The 21,743-nt window shown below is 38.4% G+C and overlaps 1 protein-coding gene and 1 pseudogene across 6 annotated transcripts in view; one reads left to right on the top strand and one right to left on the bottom strand.

Annotated features, from left to right (window-relative positions):
• Positions 1 to 21,743, top strand: part of AKT3 (AKT serine/threonine kinase 3) — a 294,820-nt gene that overhangs the window by 259,477 nt on the left and 13,600 nt on the right. The window lies entirely within an intron of this gene.
• Positions 240 to 21,659, bottom strand: LOC148775171 (zinc finger CCCH domain-containing protein 15-like; annotated as a pseudogene).

Genomic DNA, 21,743 nt, shown 5'->3' with positions numbered 1-21,743 from the left:
TCATGGTAAACTCTCCAGATGAAGGTATGTGTGAAGATACTGGTATGTTTAGTGGAAGGGCTTCCCCAGTGGCTCAGTGGTAAAGAATCCACCTGCCAATGCAGGAGATGTGGGTTTGAGCTCTGGGTTGGGAAGATCCCCTGGAGGAAGAAATGGCGCTCCCTGCCAGTATTCTTGCCTGTGAAGTCCCATGGCCAGGGGAGCCTGGCAGGCTACAGTCCGGGGGGGGTCACAAAGAGTCAGACAGGACTGAGCGCCTGAGCATGAGCACCTTTAGGAGAAAGTAGAACCTCTTCCTAGGAAAGTTAAAAATGAATTAATCTTAACTGTGAGTATCATCATGTACCACTCTAAATAACTCAGTACTGGAAGGTGGAGGTACTCATCCTAGATTTGCTGCTTCTCTCTTGTGTGGAAATGGACAAGTTGTTTTACACCCACAGGAAAGTATGATCTTTGAAGTGACTTCAGTCTTTCAGATTCTCTGGTAGGATGTTTTATATGCATTTATCTAGGTAGATTTCTATATGTTTTATAGTCAGTTTGTCAACTTTATACAAAAAAGTCTGCTGGGAGTTTTCTGTGAGACTGTGTTCAATTTATAGAAGAATTTGGGAAGGATTGGCCTTTGAAAATGCTGGACCTCTTCATTTATTTAGGCCTTCTTTAATTACTCCCGTGGTCATGTATGGATGTGAGAGTTAGACTGTGAAGAAAGCTGATCGCCGAAGAATCGATGCTTTTGAACTGTGGTGTTGGAGAAGACTCTTGAGAGTCCCTTGGACTGCAAGGAGATCCAGCCAGTCCATGCTAAAGGAGATCAATCTTGGGTGTTCATTGGAAGGACTGATGCTAAAGCTGAAACTGCAATACTTTGGCCACCTCATGCGACGAGTTGACTCACTGGAAAAGACTCTGATGCTGGGAAAGGTTGGGGGCGGGAGGAGAAGGGGACGACAGAGAATGAGATGTCTGGATGGCATCACCGACTCTGTGGACATGAGTTTGAGTGAACTCTGGGAGTTGGTGATGGACAGGGAGGCCTGGCGTGCTGTGATTCATGGGGTCGCGGAGAGTCGGACACGACTGAGTGACTGAACTGAACTGAACTGAATTACTCTCAGTAATGTTTCATAATTTTCAGTGTTTAGTTCTTATTCATATTTTGTTAAATTTATCCATAAGTATTTCATTTCTTCTGATGTGAACGATACTTTAAAATTTTATTTTCATATTGTTTGCTACCAGTAGAAATAGGATTGATTTTTGTATGTTGATCTTGTATCCTACAAGCCATTAGTTTTAGTAGTTTTTTTGTACATGACATAGGGTTATCTAAATAGATGACCATATTTTATATAGATAAAAAGCTTTACTTCATTTTCAATCTGTATGTATTTTATTTCTTTTTGTTTATTATATTGGCTAGGAAGTGGCAACCCACTCCAGTGTTCTTGCCTGGAGAATCCCAGGGACGGGGGAGCCTGGTGGCCTTCCATCTATGGGGTCACACAGAGTCGGACACGACTGAAGTGACTTAGCAGTAACAGTAGCAGCAAGATCTTTCTACAATGTGGAATAGAAATGATGAGAGTTAGCATCCTGGTTTTGTTTCTAAGGAGAGAAAACATTGTTTCTATGGAGAAAACACTGTTTACCATTAAATATGACATTAATCACATCTAACATTGAAATATTCATTACTAAATATCATTCTAAATATCAGTAAAAAGAATCAAAGTTATTTGGAGAAGTAGTTGATCTCACAGCTGGGATGGGGAAGGTAAAAGAAGAGCCCAAAGAATTTTGTGGTGCCAGAAAGTAAAAAAGAAAACAAAACAAGGAAGGTAGATGGAAAGGTTCATGTTAATGGAACACAGGAACCAACCTTAAGTAATTCCCACTGGTGAAAGCTGGAACAGTTTCAGTAGCAAAACAAATATTGTATGTGACCCAAAGAATGAGATACATGTCCATTGAGTCTGTACTGTGAAATTAGTGATTGAACAAAAGATAACATGTTGAAAAGAGACATGTCTTCATTAAAGTAGTAGTAGTAGTATTGCTCAATCATGTCTGACTCTTTGAGACCTCGTGGACTATATCCTGCCAAGCTTCTCGATCCATGGGATTCTCCAGGCAAGAATACTAGAGTGGGTTGCCATTCCCTTCTCCAGGGGATCTTCCTGACCCAGGAATTGAACCCAGATCTCCCACATTGCAGGCAGATTCTTTGTCACCTGAGACACCAGGGAAGCCCCATCTTCATTTTAGGTGAATTCCAATTAATAAAGGTAGAAGGAATCAGGGAAATAGAAAATTATCATTAAAAACCCCAGAATAAAAATTGCTGTATGTGATTCACCAATGAATGCTAAAATTAGTAGGTAAAAGTAAAGAAACAGAATATTTGCATGTCCACATATCTCTCTCAAAATATATATTTACAAAGATTACAAGAGTAATTTTAGAGTTAAAAAGAAAAAAAACTTGGCAGACATTGCAAAATCATTGTAACCCATGATATGATAGCATGAAAAGGCTGTATCACTTTTGTAGTATTCTTCAAAATGAATAACCTCAATATGATCATGAGAAAACCTGAAGAAACCTGCATGGAGAGATATATACTTCAAAATAACTGGTCAGATAGGTTTAAAGGTGTCAGCTTCATGAAAGGCAAAGAATGATTGTGGAACTTTCACAAACTGAAGAGATCAAGGTGGCATGACTAAATGTAGTATCGAATTCTAGATTGGATCTTGGAATAGAAAAGGGCCCTAAGTGGAACTGGTGAAATCTAAATAAAGTTAAAAGTGAAAGTATTAGTTGCTAAGTCATGTCCAACCCTATGTGACCCCATGGACTGTAGCCTGCCAAGCTCCTCTGTCCATGGAATTCTCCAGGCAAGAATACTGGAGTGGGTAACCATTCCCTTCTCCAGGGCATCTTCCCCATCCAGGGTCGAACTTGAGTCTCCTGCATTACAGGTAGATTCTTCACTGTCTGAAGCACCAGAGAAGTTTTGCTTAATTTGTTTATATCTCTTTCTGAAGTATATGGGCTACAATCTTTGAAGAGTGGCTACAGTAATACCTGTCTCATCTACATCCCTCACTGAATCATCTCCCTCATCTCCACCTGTTCCCTGGGTGTAACAGGTATTGTCTGCTTCCTCCTTGTTATCATCAGTCAGCTCAGGGCGAAATTCATACATTTCACAACCACTGAAAACTAGTGCCTACCCTGTTTTGAAGTCCTTCTTTCCATTTCTTGCTCAAGTTTATCCATCTTTTCTTGTCTTTTCCTTCCATATAAGGAAAGATTCTGGAGTTATTTTGGCAGTATTTGGACCTAGGGCAGAACACTCTATTAGATCTTTTAATGACATTTTCTGTTCATTCTCTTCTTTCTTTAAGAAAGATAAACGACACAGTATAAATCCAGAAGGAAGTGGGTCATGATGCATGCAAATATCTGCCCCTCCATGGCATACCCAAAGCCAGCCATGTTTGTTGTTTCTAGTAGTTCAAGAAAGTATTTGCACACTCTCAATTTTGGAGCTTTTCTTTTCTGCCTTATTGTGCTTCTTACTCAGTGCTTCTGGTTTATTCTCATCCTAATTATCTATAGTATATTTTTCAAGTTCTTCACTGCCTGCGTCACATTTTCTCACGGCAGTCAAGAGAGAACTTACACTTACCTCCTTTAGTACTCCGCCTGTGCATGTACCACCAGATTGACGATCTGTACTTTTACTTAGTTTTTGAGCAGCAATTACAGGTTTGAACAGCTCATTTAGCTCTTGTAATTCTTACTGCTTGTCATCCAGTAATGTTTCTCTACTCCACCTTTTGGCTTCTCTAAGTCTTAGCAGGTTTGGGGGAGATGAAAGGTGGATTATGGAGACAGCAGGCGCTAGCCAGACTTTTTAGCACATCATGGGGTCTATCTCCATGGTAGGAGGAGAAAGAGGAACACACAGGCTTAATCACTGCACCATACTTTGACTTTTTCCTTATTCATTAGATAATATATGACTTCTAATGGAATGTGCAGCCCATTTTTATTTAATTCAATTATTAACATAGTTGGGTTTAAATCTGCCATCTTGCAATTTTATTCCTTTTTTATCTACCTTCTTTTGAATATTTTTGTTTTGATTTTATCTTAGCTATTGTCTCATTAGCTATTCTTCTTTGTTTTTTTGTCTTGAGGTTGTTTTAGAGTTTTCTGTATGTATGTTTAACTTACCATACTGTGCCTTCAATTAATATTATAACCATATCACTTTGAATGGCATATTTCTGTCTCCCCTTCCATTCTTCATTTTCATATATTCTACTTTCACATATTATAAACCATCACAATATATCATAATTCTCTTTAGTTTTAGACAATTATATTTTAATGTGCTAACAATGCTTTATATTTACTACTAGTAGCATTCTCCATCGCCTTATGGTGATCCATGCTGCCATCTGGTATCTTTTTCTTTGTTTGGTGAAATGTATTAAAGTTACACTGGCACTTTTCATGACTGAATCATGACTTCCTATTTTCTGATTGAAAAATTCAGCATGAAGAATTTGGTGATTGATGACAGTTATGCCACTGTTGGGGATTGTTGTTGTTTTCTTAAGTAAAGCAAGGTTAGACAAGAACAACATGAACACCAAACAGAAAAAAGAAAGAGGCTAAACAGATGCATCTAGGTAGTTTCACATTGATGTTCTCCTTATCCTACTCAAATGGTAGTCCAGTCTAAGACTTCAGATCAGAGAAAAATGAGCCACAAATATCTACCAAATGTTCTGACAGTTTAACTTTAAAATTACTCTCTTCTGTTGATTGTGAGGCATTGCACTGAGGATATAAAAGAACACAGACAGCTGTCAAAACCATGTTAGTTATGATATGAAATGCAAATGGTTTAAGCTTTAAAACCCTCAAGTGGGTTAAAAACAAAATGTAACTAGATGTTCTGTATAAGAATCTCACCTAAAACAAAATTGCACTGAAAAATGGATAAAATAAGAGGATAAACAGAGGTGAAACAGTCGAGTGTCACAAAAAATGAACAGACAGTAGTAATTTTGAGCTCAGTAGAGTTCAACATATAAACATTAAATGTGAGAAGTCATTTTTGGCACAATGAGCAATAGTATAATCCTCAATGTAAAAATTAAAATTTTTGCACCAAATAGGATTTGTGCAAAACACTATTATAAATGCCAGAAGGCCTGATAGAACACAATTTCTTTTTAATGTGGCAGAGGTTCATCAATTTTCTTGATCTTTTCAAAAAGCCAGTTTGTGATTTTGGTGATTTTCTCTATCAGTTTTCAATTTTAAAATTTATGGATTTCTACCCTCATTTTTATTTATTTTCTTATTATTTCGGATTTTATTTGCTCTTCTATTTCTGGCTTCCTAAATTGGAAGCATAGATGATTACTTTTAGAGCTTTCTTTTTGAATGTGTGATTCAGTGCTGCAAAGTTTTCCTATATAGACTATTTTTACTGCATCCCACAAACTTTGATGAGTTGTATTTATTTTTATTTACTTAAAAATATATTTAAAATTTTCTTGAAATGTCTTATTTGACCCATGTGTTATTTGGAACTGTATTATTTGATCTCTGCTGCTGCTGCTGCTAAGTCGCTTCAGTTGTGTCCAACTCTGTGCAACCCGGGCTCCTCCGTTCCTGGGATTCTCCAGGCAAGAACACTGGAGTGGGTTGCCATTTCCTTCTCTAATAAATGAAAGTGAAAAGTGAAAGTGAAGTCGTGTCCAACTCTTTGCGACCTCACGAACTGCAGCCTACCAGGCTCCTCCATCCATGGGATTTTCCAGGCTAGAGTACTGGAGTGGGGTGCCATTGCCTTCTCCGATTTGATCTCTATTTGGAACTTTTCCAGATATATTTATATTACTGATTGCCAGTTTAATTTTTTTGTGGTCTGAGAGCATACCTTTGTATGATTTCTGTTCTTTTAAATTTAAGATGTGTTTTATGACCTGGAATATGGTTTCTCTTGGTAAATGTTCTGTGAACTTAAGTAGAATATGTATTCTGCTATTGTTGGAGGAGGTAGTCTATAAATATCAATTCGATCCAGTTGGCTGATGGTGCTTTTCAGTCCGTACTAATTTTCTGCCTTCTGAATCTGTCAATTACTGATAAAGTGAAAGTGAAGTCGCTCAGTCATGTCTGACTCTTTGCGACCCCATGCACAGTAGCCTACCGGGCTCCTCCTTCCATGGGATTTTCCAGGCAAGAGTACTGGAGTGGGTTGCCATTTCCTTCTCCACGACTTCACTTCACTTTACTGATAAAGGGATGTTAAAAGTCTCCAACTATCATTGTGAATTAAATCTATTTCTCCTTACAGTTCCATCAGTTTTTCGCTATTGTATTTTGAAACTCTCTCGTTAGATGCATATACATTAAGCATTGTTATGTCTCTGGAGAATTAACCCCTTTATCGTTATGTAATGTTTCTTTTTGTATGATAACTTTCAATCCTCTGAAGTCGGCGCTGTCTGAAATTAATATGGTTATTCCAGCTTTCTTTTGATAAGTGTTACCATGGTTTCACCTTACATTTTTTTTAACCTACAATTAATACAGTCATAGATCACATTAGTTTGGTTTTTTTTTAATCGAAGTATAGTTGATTTACAATATCCTGTTAGTTTTAGGTGTATAGCACAGTGATTCAGTTGTACATATATGTATATTTTTCTTTGTATTCAGATTCTCTTCCCTTATAGGTTATTACAAGATACGGAGTATAGTTCCCTGTGGTCTACAGTATATCCTTCTTGGTTATCTATTTTATATATAGTAGTGTATATATTATGCCAACCTCATAATTTATCTCTCCTACTGCTTCTCCCCTTTGGTAACTGTAAGTTTGTTTCCTGTGCCTGTGAGTCTTCTTTCTGTTTGGAAATAAGTTCATTTGTATCTTTTTTTAGGTTTTTCATGTAAGCGATATCATATGATATTTATCTTTCCCTGTCTAGCTTATTTTACTTAGTGTGATACTCTCTAGGCCCATCCATGTTGCTGCAAATGGCATTATTTTGTGTCTGAGCAATATTCTGTTGTATATGTGTATACTACATCTTTTTTGTCCATTCATCTGTCAGTGGACAGTCAGGTTGCTTCCATATCTTCGATATTGTAAATAGTGATGCTATGAAAAGTGGAGTGCATGTACCTTTTTAAATGGTGATTTTCCCCAGATATATGTCCAGGAGTGGGATTGCAGAATCATACGTAGTTCTATTTTTAGTTTTTCAAGAAACCTGCATACAGTTCTGCACAGTGGTTATACCATTTTACATCTCTGCCAACAGTGAGGGAGGGTTCCTTGCCCCCCACACACTCTCTCTAGCATTTATTATTTGTAGACTTTTGATGATGGTTATTCTGATCAATGTGAGGTGATACCTCATTGTGGTTTTGAGTCCGTTTTCTCTAATAATTAGCGACGTTGAGCATCTTTTCGTGTGCCTTTTGGCCATTTGTATGTCTTGGACAGTTACATGTAAAAGAATGAAATTAGAACATTCTCTAATTCCATACACAAAAATAAACTCAAAATGTATTAGAGACCTAAATGTAAGACCAAATGATCTGTGGTATGGTGCCTAGCACTCATTTTGGAATATTCTTGCTTCAAGTATTTCTTCTGTGCCTTTCTGTCCCTCCTCTTCCCTTAGTCCCATTACATATACATCTTTTATAGTTGTCTCAGAATGCTTGGATATTCTGTTCTTTTTTACTCTTGTTTCTCATTTTGAAAGTTTCTGTTAACAATATCTTCAAGCTCACCAATTATTTCCTTGACTGTGTTCTGACTATTGGTGAACCTATCAAAGACAAAGGCATTCTGTGGTGGTGTTTTTGATTGCTAGCATTTCCTCTGATGCTTTCTTAGAGATTCCATTTATCTACTGTTCTTGCTCGTCGGAGAAGCAATGGCAGCCCACTCCAGTACTCTTGTCTGGAGAATCCCAGGGATGGGGGAGCCTGGTGGGCTGCCGTCTATGGGGTCGCACAGAGTCGGACACGACTGACGCGACTTAGCAGCAGCAGCAGCAGCATTCTTGCTCGTAGTTCACTTTTTCTACTAAAGCCTTTAGTGTAATAATCATAGCTGCTTCAAATTCCTGGTCTCATAATTCCAACATCTGTCTCTCTCTCTGTCATATCTGAGGCTCGCTTTGTATCTTGAAAATATACATTTTTATCCCTTTAGTATGTCTTGTAATTTTTTTGTTGAAAGTCAGACATTATGTACTGAGTAAAAGAAATTGAGGAAATTGAGGTAAATAGGTCTTTAGTGGAGGTGTTAGGTGTATTTCACTAGTTTACCGGGTTTGAACATACTTACTAGTTTTAGTGCCATTTTTTTAAGGTGATGGTCTATATAATATAGATGATCGTCTCATCTGTTTCCAACTTGTATGCCTTTTATCTCTTTTTTTCCTGCCTCCTTGCATTGACTAAGATTGCCAGAACAATGTTGTATAGAGATGGTGAGAATAGACATTTAATTATTACTAATTTGGGGGAGACAGTATTTACATTTCCCCTTCTGATTATGATATTAGCTATAGGTTTTTTTATGCTTGCCATCTCCCAGGTTAAAATTATATGCTGTTTATTTCCTGAGCACTTTTGTTATGAAGAGGTGCTGGATTTTGTCAGTTTGTTTTTCTTCATTCATAGAGATAATTGTGTAATGTTTCTACTTTAGTTTATTAATATAGTGAATAACATAGATTTTCAAATATTATACCTATATTGCATGCCTAGAATAAACTTCTAAACAATCATGGTATATTATCTTTTTTATATATTGCTAGATTTTTGTTAGTTTTTTATTTTATGATTTTGCATTGATATTCATAGGAAGCATTGGGCTATACTTTTCTTTTCATGTACTATCTGGTTTTAGAATCAGGATAATAATACTAGACACCGAAAATAAATGGTGTTCCCTTTTTTATTTTTGGAAAAGTTTGCATAGAGTTACTATATTTCCGCTCTCAGTGTTGACAGGATGTCCTGTGGAGTCATCTGAGCCTGGACTAAAGAAATTCAATTTATTCAGTGTATGTTCAGCATTTCTAATTATCTGTTTCTTTTCAAAAAGATTTTATAGTTCATATGTGTTTCAAGGAATTTTAATACTTTAAGTATTGTATTCATTGACACTGAGTTAATGGATTATTTGCTTTATTTTTCTATTCCTTTTACCTTGTGTTATAAATTAGCTCTTCCTTTTAGCCAGTAACATTGAAAACTTAATACATTTGAATCCTTTCTTCTTTTATAATATGATCTTGTAGTGTTGTATTTTTACTACCTCTAAGCGTTGCTATAGCTGCATCATGTAAGTTTTTTTTGTCATAGTATGATCTAATTTTTATTTCAAGATGCTTTTTAATTTTCCTTATGATATCTTCTTTTACTCTATAGATTACTGAAGTATGTTGTTTGATTTACAATATTTGGAGATTTGTTAACTATTTTTCTGTTTAGGTTTCTAGTCTAATTCTATTGTTAAGGAACATACTTTTATAATTTTAAATACTTTAAATTTTTGAGGTTTGTTTTGTGAAAAAATATGATTTATGTTGAGTGTTTCATATACATTGAAAATAATGTGTTTCTTTGTTATATAGTGTTCTATAAATGTCAATTAGATCAAGTGGGTTAATAGTTTTTAAGTATTCTACATGCTTACTGATTGTTTGACTACTTGCTTTTATCAGTTAATAAGAGAGGATAAGTAAAATCCTGAACTGTAATTGTGGTATTGACTAATTCTCTTTTGGTTCTATCACTTTTGCTTTAAACTTGCAGTTCTGTTCTTAGCTGCACCCAGTTTTAAGACTGTTATAACTTCTTTAAGTGAATTTCATCACCTCTCTAGGTTAGCCAGCTTTTTGTATAAAGATTAGAGTGGCTATACATGAAATAGAAAATAAAAAATAGAGAAAGTTAATAAAACCAAAAATAGTCGATTGTTTGAAAAGATCATAATTGACAAATTTTTAAATAGACTGGCTAAGAAAGTGAAAAAATATATTAAAATCACAGGTGAAAAACATTAATATTGATTTTACAGAAATAAAAAGGATTGTTAAGAGGATAATGTGAACAGCTATAAAGTGGATAAGCCTGTATGCAGTGGAAAAATTCCTAGAAACACACAAACTGCCAAAATGACTCAAGTAGAAGTGTGTGTGTTAGTCACTCAGTCGTGTTCAACTCTGTAACTCCATGGACTTTAGCCAACTAGGCTCCTCTGCTCTGTCCATCAAATTCTCCAGGCCAGAGTAGTGGAGTGGGTTGCCATGCCATTCTCCAGGGGATCTTCCCAACCCAGGGATCGACCCTTGGTCTGCTGCATTGCAGGCATATTCTTTACTAGCTGAGCTACATGGGAAGCCTCCCAAGTAGCAGTAGAAAATCTGAATATGTCTACGGCCATACCACCCTGGACGCGCCCGATCTCGTCTGATCTCGGAAGCTAAGCAGGGTCGGGCCTGGTTAGTACTTGGATGGGAAAATCTGAATATATCTAAATACTAGCTCAGATATGCAGATGACATCACCCTTATGGCAGAAAGTGAAGAGGAACTCAAAAGCCTCTTGATGAAAGTGAAAGAGGAGAGTGAAAAGGTTGGCTTGAACCTCAACATTCAGAAAACTAAGATCATGGCATCTGGCCCCATCACTTCATGTGAAATAGATGGCGAAACAGTGGAAACAGTGTCAGACTTTATTTTTTTGGGCTCCAAAATCACTGCAGATGCTGATTGCAGCCATGAAATTAAAAGACGCTTACTCCTTGGAAGGAAACTTATGACTAACCTAGATAGTATATTAAAAAGAAGAGACATTACTTTGCCAACCAAGGTCCGTCTAGTCAAGCCTATGGTTTTTCCCGTGGTCATGTATGGATGTGAGAGTTGGACTGTGAAGAAAGCTGATTGCTGAAGAATTGATGCTTTTGAACTGTGGTGTTGGAGAAGACTCTTGAGAGTCCCTTGGACTGCAAGGAGATCCAACCAGTCATTCTAAAGGAGGGACTTATGCTAAAGCTGAAACTGCAATACTTTGGCCACCTCATGCGACGAGTTGACTCACTGGAAAAGACTCTGATGTTGGGAAAGATTGGGGGCGGGAGGAGAAGGGGACAACAGAGGATGAGATGGCTGGATGGCATCACCGAATCGATGGACATGAGTTTGAATGAACTCCGGGAGTTGGTGATGGACAGGGAGGCCTGGCGTGCTGTGATTAATGGGGTTGCAAAGAGTCGGACATGAATGAGCGACTGAACTGAACTGAAAACACTAATAAGGACTGATAGGGACAAAGTAAACCGAAAACTCCAATAAAGAAAAGCCCACGCAAGATCAGATGGCTTCACTAGAAAATTATTCAAACATTGAAACGATGCCACCCCTTCGCAGATTCTTCAAAGAAATTGAAGAGTAGTGAATACAGAGGCACCAGAGATCAAATTGCCAACATCCACTGGATCTTGGAGAAAGCAAGAGAGTTCCAGAAAAACATCTATTTCTGCTTCATTGACTATGCCAAAGCCTTTGACTGTGTGGATCACAATAAACTGTGGAACATTCTGAAAGAGATGGGAATCCCAGACCACCTGACCTGCCTCTTGAGAAACCTGTATGCAGGTCAGGAATCAACAGTCAGAACTGTACATGGAATAACAGACTGGTTCCAAATAGGAAAAGGAGTACGTCAAGGCTGTATATTGTCACCTTGCTTATTTAACTTATATGCAGAGTACATCATGAGGAACGCTGGGCTGGAAGAAGCACAAGCTGGAATCAAGATTGCTGGGAGAAATATCAATAACCTCAGATATGCAGATGACACCACCCTTATGGCAGAAAGTGAAGAGGAACTCAAAAGTCTCTTGATGAAAGTGAAAGAGGAGAGTGAAAAGGTTGGCTTGAAGTTCAACTTTCAGAAAACAAAGATCATGGCATCTGGTCCCATCACTTCATGGGAAATAGATGGAAAAACAGTGGAAACAGTGTCAGACTTTATTTTTGGGGGCTCCAAAATCACTGCAGATGGTGATTGCAGCCATGAAATTAAAAGACGCTTACTCCTTGGAAGGAAAGTTATGACCAACCTTAATAGTATATTAAAAAGCAGAGACATTACTTTGCCAACAAAGGTCCGTCTAGTCAAGGCTATGGTTTTTCCCGTGGTGATGTATGGATGTGAGAGTTGGACTGTGAAGAAGGCTAATCGCCGAAGAATTGATGCTTTTGAACTGTGGTGCTGGAGAAGACTCTTGAGAGTCCCTTGGACTGCAAGGAGATCCAACCAGTCCATTCTAAAGGAGATCAATCCTGGGTGTTCATTGGAAGGACTGATGGTAAAGCTGAAACTGCAATACTTTGGCCACCTCATGCGATGAGTTGACTCACTGGAAAAGACTCTGATGCTAGGAAAGGTTGAGGGCGGGAGGGGAAGGGGACGACAGAGAATGAGATGGCTGGATGGCATCACCGACTCTGTGGACATGAGTTTGAGTGAACTCTGGGAGTTGGTGATGGACAGGGAGGCCTGGCGTGCTGTGATTCATGGGGTCGCGGAGAGTCCGACACGACTGAGTGACTGAACTGAACTGAACTGAATGCTTGCTGACTCTGTTAGAGCAGCATTACCCTGATTCCAAAGTTATGCAGACACACAGCAACAAAACTACACAGCACTATCCCCAGTTAATTCCCACAGAAGTATTAGCAAACCAATCAGTGACATATTAAAGGGGTTATACGTCCTGATGAAGTGAGTCTTATTCCAGGAATGCAAAAATTCAACATCCAAAAATCAATCAATGTAATACCTTACTTTAATAGAATAAAGAAAAAGTGATCTCAGTTGGTACAGAAAAAACTTTTGACAAAATTCAACACTCTTTTCATGGTAAAAGAACCAAAACAAGCAAACAAAATGATACTTAGAAAACTAGAAATAGAAATTTCCTCATCATAATATAAACCATTTGTGAACTCACAGGTCACACACTCAAATGATGAAAGTCTGAAAGCTTTCCCCAAAGATAAGGAAGAAGATAAGGATGCCTACTTTCAGCCTATCAACAATAAGATGATCTTCTTTTCAACATAATACTAGAAAGTTGTCAGTATTTAGAAAGAACAGGCAATAAAATGCAATCAAATGGAAAAGGAAGTAGTAAAACTACTTCCGTTAACAGATGACATGATCTTATATGCAGAAAACACTAAGGAATACACACACACACACCAAAAAACCTCTTAAAACTAATAAAATCACAGAGAAAATATATTTCTATACATTAGATAAAAACAGTATAAAAAGCAATTTAAGAAAATTCCATGTTAAATAATGTCATAAAGAAGACAATATTTAGGGACAAATTTAGTTATTATATAATGTATATTATTATATATAACTACATATGAATTATTATTTGTAATTATTTGTATTATTTGTATTATTATTTATTAGACCAGATGGACCTAATTGATTTATATATATAATATATAATTTTATAAATTTTTGTACATATACATACATGCATATATAAATGAATAAGTCCTTCTGGTCTAATGCATCATTTTAAGCCTTAACTGATTTTCTATCTGGATGATCTGTGCATTGATGTAAGTGAGTGTTAAAGTCTGCCTCTGTTACTGTGTTCCTGCCAATTTCTACTTCTATGTCCATTAATATTTTCCTTATATATTGGGCTTCCCTGGTAGCTCAGTTGGTAAAGAATCTGCCTGCAGTGCAGAGACCCCAGTTCGATTCCTGGGTCAGGAAGCTCCTTTGTAGAAGAGATAGGCTACCCACTCCAGTATTCTTGGACTTCCCTTGTGGCTCAGCTGGTAAAGAATCTGCCTGCAATGCTGGAGACCTGAGTTCGATCTCTGGGTTGGGAAGATCCCCTGGAGAAGGGAAAGGCTACCCACTCCAGTATTCTGGCCTGGAGAATTCCATGGACTGTATAGTCCATGGGGTCACAAAGAGGCGGACATGATTGATCTGCTTTCCCTATGTATGTATTCACTATATATTGAAGGTCTCCTATGTTGGGTGCATACATATATATTTATAATTACTATATCTTCTTGGGTTGATTCCTTGATCATTGTGTAATGTCTTTTGTCTCTGGCATTGGTCTTTAAAGTCTGTTTTGTCTAGGTATTTGTACTTCAGCTTTCTGTTGATTTTCATGTTCATGCAGTACCTTTTCCAGTTCCCTCATTTTCTGTCTGTATCGTTACACCTGAGGTGAGTTTGTAAGCTGCATATATATATGGGTCTTGTTTTTGTATCTGTTCAGCCACTCTCTCTCTTTTGAATTGAGCATTTAGTCAATTTACATTTAAGATAATCATCAGTAAGTATATTCTTTTTGCTATTTTAAAAATTGTTTTGGGGGTGTTTGTGTAGGTCTTTCCCCCCCCTTCTTGTTTTGTTCTCATGGTTTGATGACTATATTTAGTGTTATATCTGGACTTATTTTTTGTATGTGTATCTCTTACAGATTATTTGTGGTTATCAGCAAATTACTGCCATATATATACATATAAAATTGTTTTAAGTTGCTGATCTTTGACTTTCAAATGTACTTTAATAATCCTGCACTTGTACTCTCCTCGCCTCATGATCACTGTTTTTGATAATAACTGCTTATGGTGGATATAGATGGCTTTACCACTTTTGTCTTTTAATCTTTCCACTAGCTTCGTACATGGACATTATCCTTTCTTTACTTGTGGGGTTGGCCAAAAAGTTCATTTTTGATTTTTCAATGCAGATGTTTTATAGTTCAATTAAAATGCATTAATAAGTGATCCCTCAAACATACTTCTTTGTCCTTCTTAAGGAATACATGCAGATCTTGTTTTATTGCACTTCACTTTATTGTTCTTCACAGAAAATGCATGTTTTTGCAAGTTGAAGGTTTGTGGCAACCCTGTGCCTATCAAGTCTATCAGTGCCACTTTCCAAAAACATATACTCACCTCATGTATCTATCACATTTTGATAATTCTTGAAACATTTCAGACTCTTTCATTATTGTATTTATTATGGTGATCTGTGGTCAGTGATCTTTAACATTACTACTTTAATTGTTTGGAGGCTCCATGAGCCACACTTAATGGATGCGCAGTAAATGTTGTGTGTGTTCTGACTGCTTCGCAGACTGGGCGTTCCACCATTTTTCTCCCTCTTCTCGGGTCTCCTTATTCCCTGAGACACAACATTATTGAAAGAAGGCTGATTGATAACCCTACAGTGGTCTCCCAGTGTTCAAGGGAAAGGAAGAATTGCATGTCTCCCAGTTTAAATCAAAAGCTAGAAAAGATTAAGCTTAGTGAAGAAGGCGTGTTGCAAGCAAAGATAAGCCCAGAACGAGGCTTCTACAGTTAGCCAAGTTGTGAATGCAAAGGAAAAGTTCTGAAGGAAATTAAAACTGCTACTCCGATGAACACACAAATGATAAAAATGCAAAACAGCATTATTAAATTGTCTGGATAGAAGATCAAAGCAGCCACAGCATTCCCATAGGCCACAGGCTAATCTGGTGCCGCGCCCTGACACTTGCATTCTTTGAAGGCCAAAGAGAGGTAAGGAAGGTTCTGAAGAAAATCTTGAAACTGGATGTTGCTTCACAAGGTTTAAGGAAAGAAACTGTCTCCATACATAACAAAAGCTCATAGTGAAAGAGCAAGTACCGTGTAAGAAGCTGCAGCAAATTATCCAGCTAAGATAATAAATAAAGGTGGCTATAGTAAAAAACAGATTTTCAATGAATTTAAAACAGCCTTCCTTTGGAAGAAGATGCCATGTAGAAGATTCCATAGCTAGACAGGAGAAGTCAGTGCCTGGCTTCAAAGTTTCAAAAGACTGACTCTTTTGAGTCAGGGGCTAATGCAGCTGGTGGGGCTTCCCAGGTGGCTCAGTGGTAAAAAATCTGTCTCCCATTGCAGGAGACACAGGAGTCGTGGGTTCAATCCCTGGGCCAGGAAGATCCCCTGGAAGAGGAAATTGGTAACCCACTCCAGTATTCTTGCCTGGAAAAACCCATGGACAGAGGAACCGGATGGGCTGTAGTCCATGGTGTTATAAAGAGGCAGACACAATTGAGCGACTGAGCACACATGCACAGTGCAACTGGTGACTTTAAATTGAAGCCAGTACTCATTTTATCATTCCAAACATCCTAAGGCTCTTAAGAATTATACTAAGTCTATTCTGCCTGTGCTTTAAGAATGGAGCAACAAAGCCCGGATGACAGCACATCTGTTTACAACATAGTTTACTGAATATTCTAAGCCCACTGTTCAGACCTACTGTTCAGATAGAAAGATTCCTTTCAAAATATTACTACTACTCATTACCATGCACCTAGTCATCTATGGGAATATACAGTAAGGTTAATGTTTTCCTGCCTGCTAAGACACATCCATTCCAGTTCATTTTACTTCGCTGATTCCTAAAATGTCTATATTCACTCTTGCCATCTCCTGTTTAACCACTTCCAATTTGCCTTGATTCATGGACCTAATATTCCAGGTTCCTGTGCAATATTGCTCTTTACAGCATCGGACTTTACTTCCATCACCAGTTACATCCACAACAGGGTATTGTTTTTGCTTTGGCTCCATCTCTTCATTCTTTCTGGAGTTATTTCTCCACTGATCTCCAGTAGCATATTGGGCACCTACTGACCTGGGGAGTTCATCTTTCGTTGTCCTATCTTTTTGCCTTTAAATGCTGGACTGGATGAAGCACAAGCTGGAATCAAGATTGCCGGGAGAAATATCAATAACCTCATATATGTAGATGACACAGCACTTACGGCAGAAAACGAAGAACTAAAGAACCTCTTGATGAAAGTGAAAGGGGAGAGTGAAAAGGTTGGCTTGAAGCTCAACATTCAGAAAACAAAGATCATGGCATCTGGTCCCATCACTTCATGGGAAATAGATGGAAAAACAGTGGAAACAGTGTCAGACTTTAATTTTTTGGGCTCCAAAATCACTGCAGACGCTGATTGCAGCCATGAAATTAAAAGACGCTTACTCCTTGGAAGGAAAGTTATGACCAACCTTGATAGTATATTAAAAAGCAGAGACATTACTTTGCCAACAAAAGCCCGTCTAGTCAAGGCAATGGTTTTTCCCGTGGTCATGTATGGATGTGAGAGTTGGACTGTGAAGAAAGCTGATCGCCGAAGAATCGATGCTTTTGAACTGTGGTGCTGGAGAAGACTCTTGAGAGTCCCTTATACTGCAAGGAGATCCAACCAGTCCATTCTAAAGGAGATCAATCCTGGATGTTCATTGGAGGGACTGATGCTACAGCTGAAACTGCAATACTTTGGCCACCTCATGCGACGAGTTGACTCACTGGAAAAGACTCTGATGCTGGGAAAGGTTGGGGGCGGGAGGAGAAGGGGATGACGGAGAATGAGATGGCTGGATGGCATCACCGACTCTGTGGACATGAGTTTGAGTGTACTCCGGGAGTTGGTGATGGACAGGGAGGCCTGGCGTGCTGTGATTCATGGGGTCGCGGAGAGTCGGACACGACTGAGCGACTGAACTGAACTGAACTGAATCTATGTCACCTTTAAGTCGGCAAAAATAAGACTTGGAGCTGATTGTGGCTCAAGATCATGAATTCCTTATTGCAAAATTCAGATTTAAACTGAAGAAAGTAGGGAAAACCACTAGGCCATTCTAGATTCAAGGGATTAGATCTGATAGACATTGAGCCTGAAGAACTATGGATGGAGGTTTGTAACATTATACAGGAAGTGGTGACCGAACCCATCCCCAAGAAAAAGAAATGCAACGAGGCAAAATGATTGTCTGGTAGAGCTTTATATGCTGGATTTAGAAAAGGCAGAGGAATCAGAGATCAAATTGCCAACATCTGTTGGATCATAGAAAAAATTAGTGAATTCCAGAAAAACATCTATTTCTGCTTCATTGACTACCTCAAAGCCTTTGACTGTGTGTATCACAACAATCTGTGGAAAATTCTTCAAGAGATGGGAATACAAGACCATCTTACCTGCCTCCTGAGAAACCTGTATGCAGATCAAGAAGCAACAGTTAGAACTGGACGTGGAACAGTAGACTGGTTCCAAATTGGGAAAGGAGTATTACGTCAAGGCTGTATATTGTCACCCTGCTTGTTTAACTTATATGCAGAGTACATCATGTTAAATGCCGGGCTGGATGAATCAGAAGCTGGAATCAAGATTGCTGGGAAAAATATCAGTAACTTCAGATACGCAGTTGTTACCACTCTAATGGCAGAAAGCGAAGAGGAGCTAAAGAGTCTCTTGATGAAGGTGAAAAAGGAGAGTGAAAAAGCTGGCTTGAAACTCAACATTCACAAAACAAAGATCATGGCATCCAGTCCCATCACTTCATGGCAAATAGAAGTGGGGCGGGGGGGGAATGGAAACAGTGACAGATTTTATTTTCCAAAATCACTGTGGATGGTGACTGCAGCCATGAAATTAAAAGACGCTTGCTCCTTGAAAGAAAAACAGTGACCAGCCTAGACAGCATATTAAAAAAGCAGAGTCATTACTTTGCCAACAAAGATCCGTCTAGTCAAAGCTATGGTTTTTCCACTAGTCATGTATGGATGTGAGAGTTGGGAGTATAAAGAATGCTGAGGCCAAAGAATTGATGCTTTTGAACTGTGGTGTTGGAGAAGACTCTTGAGAGTCGCTTGGACTGCAGGGAGATCAAACCAGTCACTCCTAAAGGAAATCAATCCTGAATATTCATTGGAAACACTGATGCTAAAGCTGAAGCTCCAGTACTTTGGCTACTTAGTGTGAAGAACCGACTCATTGGAAAAGACCCTGATGCTAGGAAAGATTGAGGGCAGGAGGAGAAGGGGGAGACAGAGAATGAGATGGTTGGATGGCATCATCGACTCGAAGGACATTAGTTGGAGCAGACTCCAGAATATAGTGAAGGACAGGGAAGCCTAGTGTTCTGCAGTCCTTGAGAGACTGAAAAACAACAAAAATTACCCAACAGTAAAATGCATGAGCTGTCAGTACATGCAGTGACGTGGATGAGTGTCAAAATAATCATGCTAAGTGAAAACAACCAGATGAAGAATACATATTATTCGATTCCAAATACATAGAAGTTGAGAAAATATAAGCAAATCATTCATGACAGAAAGCAGATCAGCTGTTGCCTGCAGGTGAATAGAAGAGAGGACAGGATTACACAGGGTCGTGAGAAAACATCTACAAGTGATGGCTGGGTTCATCATCTTTATTGCATGCGTGTGTACATATGTCAAAACATGAAATTGTATACTTTTTTTGTATACTCTTACATTAAAATATATTTACAATTTATGTCAACCATACCTCAATAAATCTTTTTTATAAGGATTTGCTCTCATGGAACTTATGTTTTATTGGGGAGGAGACACAATTATGATGATAATAAACCCGTATTTTTTCTGTGTGTATATATAGCTAGATATGCATCAGATGTTGAAAAGTTTTTTGAAGAGAAAGCAGTGTGAGGATAGAAAGTGATGGGGAGGGGAGGGCAGGTGTTTGAGAGAGGTGGTCAGGTAATGCGATATCATGATATTTGAATAGACACTAGTTTGAGCTCCCTGTAGTATTGTGAAAATTGCATAAAGTTCATTTCAATTTTTTTTTTTTAAGTTTCAGGTGACCATTCTGTCTCTCATCTAAAAAGATAACATCTTTCCCTTAACGTGAAGGCAGATTTAAGTTTCTGCCATCAGAAGGAAACAGATGGGAAGGGTGGGCAGAGATAAGCAAAACCTACTCCACATTCTCAATAGAAGCCATTTCTGCTCTAAGAATTTCTTGTGCTTAATTTCTTATTAGAAGGGTGAGACCTATTTTTGGAACATTTGTAGAATGGTGAATCAGAAAGAAAGTTACAACCAAAATCCCTGTCTCCTAGTTGCCTGCAAGAGAGGCAGTTATCTCTCTGTTTTTTTGAAGGAAAAACCCAAATTCTGCAATCACTATCACCATTGGTGTTCTTGTATGTATGTCTGTGATGCCATTGAAGGATTTGCAAAATAATCCTCTCATGGAACTTTTATTTTATTGAGGAGGAGGTGTAATGGTGATGTATGTGTGTGTGTGTCAGATGTTGAAAAGTCTTTTGAAGGAGGATAAAGCAGTGTGAGATTGCACTTTTCAATGAATGGAAGAGGGAAGATTTCCATCAGTGGCGTGAACTGCTTGCTTGTGTCCAGTCATCCTCACAGGGCAGCTAGAAATATGTTGTTATCTTAGCAACAGCTGATCAGTGCAACCTGAACTTGATTCAGTACCCCCAAGAAAGAGTGCTTGCTAGTGATAGATAGAGACTTTAGAATATCTGTGTATTGGGGGCATAGAGAAAGAATGTTCAAAAGAAAAGAAATTTCAAATGCTTTATAACATGTGTTATAAACTGAAATGAGGTCCTTTATTTTGAAAACATGCTTTTAACTTTGCTTATGGTTTTTTAAAGCATAGTCCGTCTAGAGAATAATTTAAAGATCTTTGTCTTATTATTTAACATAAATTTGGTGACAGTGTGGAAAGTGCATTGAGTGATGCCCATTGGGTATTCGTTTCTGTAAATTTTTTATAAAACATACTAATTTCTGTCATTCTGTTTTTCATTTTTCTCTCTTCATGGTACTCATCAGAGCATCAGAATGAATACCACCATTCATCAGAGTGGTGTCTGTCAGAGTATGCTCTGGGGCTGGGCTCCCTGTGTTAAAAGAAACCTGTAGACTCTCACCTGTGAGGCTGGGAGCCATGAGAAGCAGGAGCCCCCTCCTGGCTCCAGTCCCACTGGCCAGTGGAGGCTACCGATGCAGAGATTCACATGGCTCAGGATTCTGTAACCTTCAGCAGCCCAGGACTTTTCCCCCACCGTGTGCCTGCTGTGGGTTGGAGGCAAATGAGTCCAGTTCTCTGAACCCTTAAAGTAGTTCCCTCTAGTCTTTTGGGTCATGGTTCCCTGTGAGGAGCTGATCAAATCTATGAACAGAACGTTTGCACATCACTTCAGGGGCTGCCACAAGCCCCTCTTCAGTGCAGGTAGATAGTAAGGCCCATCTCAGGTTAGCAGAGTTACAGGTCTTTGCCAGGTACAGAGGCCGTGCTCTATTTGTGACCTAGGTAATAACTGTGTTATTAAGTTGCATTTTTAATAATAACCTGTTCAGCCAGGTACCAGGAAGAACTAGAGAAAGCCAGCAAGTGCTTTTCCTGTAGCAGGAAGACCCTGTGTTCTGTGACAGCAGTCCAGATCCATTGGTTTTATATGTACTTTTCTAGGAAAAAATACTGGGGCAGACTTTTCAATATCCTCTTCCCATTCTTTTCTTTGATTTTCATTTGTTCTATTTCACATATCCCCTCAAATGTTACATAGAACAACAAAGTATCTACAGTTCTCTGTTTAGACTTAACCAGGAAGCCAAATACCTCCGACCATGAAGCCAAAGACACATCTGCCTTGTGCAGTGACCGAGAAGTCTAACCTCATACACTATTCATTCAGTACTTGCTCTCTAATTTTATCCTAGAAATGTATTTTCCTAAGTTAAAGTCTGTTAATAGTACCCTTTTG

This window comes from Moschus berezovskii, chromosome 17 (genome assembly GCF_049115385.1).
Source record: "Moschus berezovskii isolate FMDL1 chromosome 17, NW_MosBer_1.0, whole genome shotgun sequence".
NCBI classification, from domain to species: domain Eukaryota; kingdom Metazoa; phylum Chordata; class Mammalia; order Artiodactyla; family Moschidae; genus Moschus; species Moschus berezovskii.
This window is presented reverse-complemented; position numbering and strand designations above follow the sequence as displayed.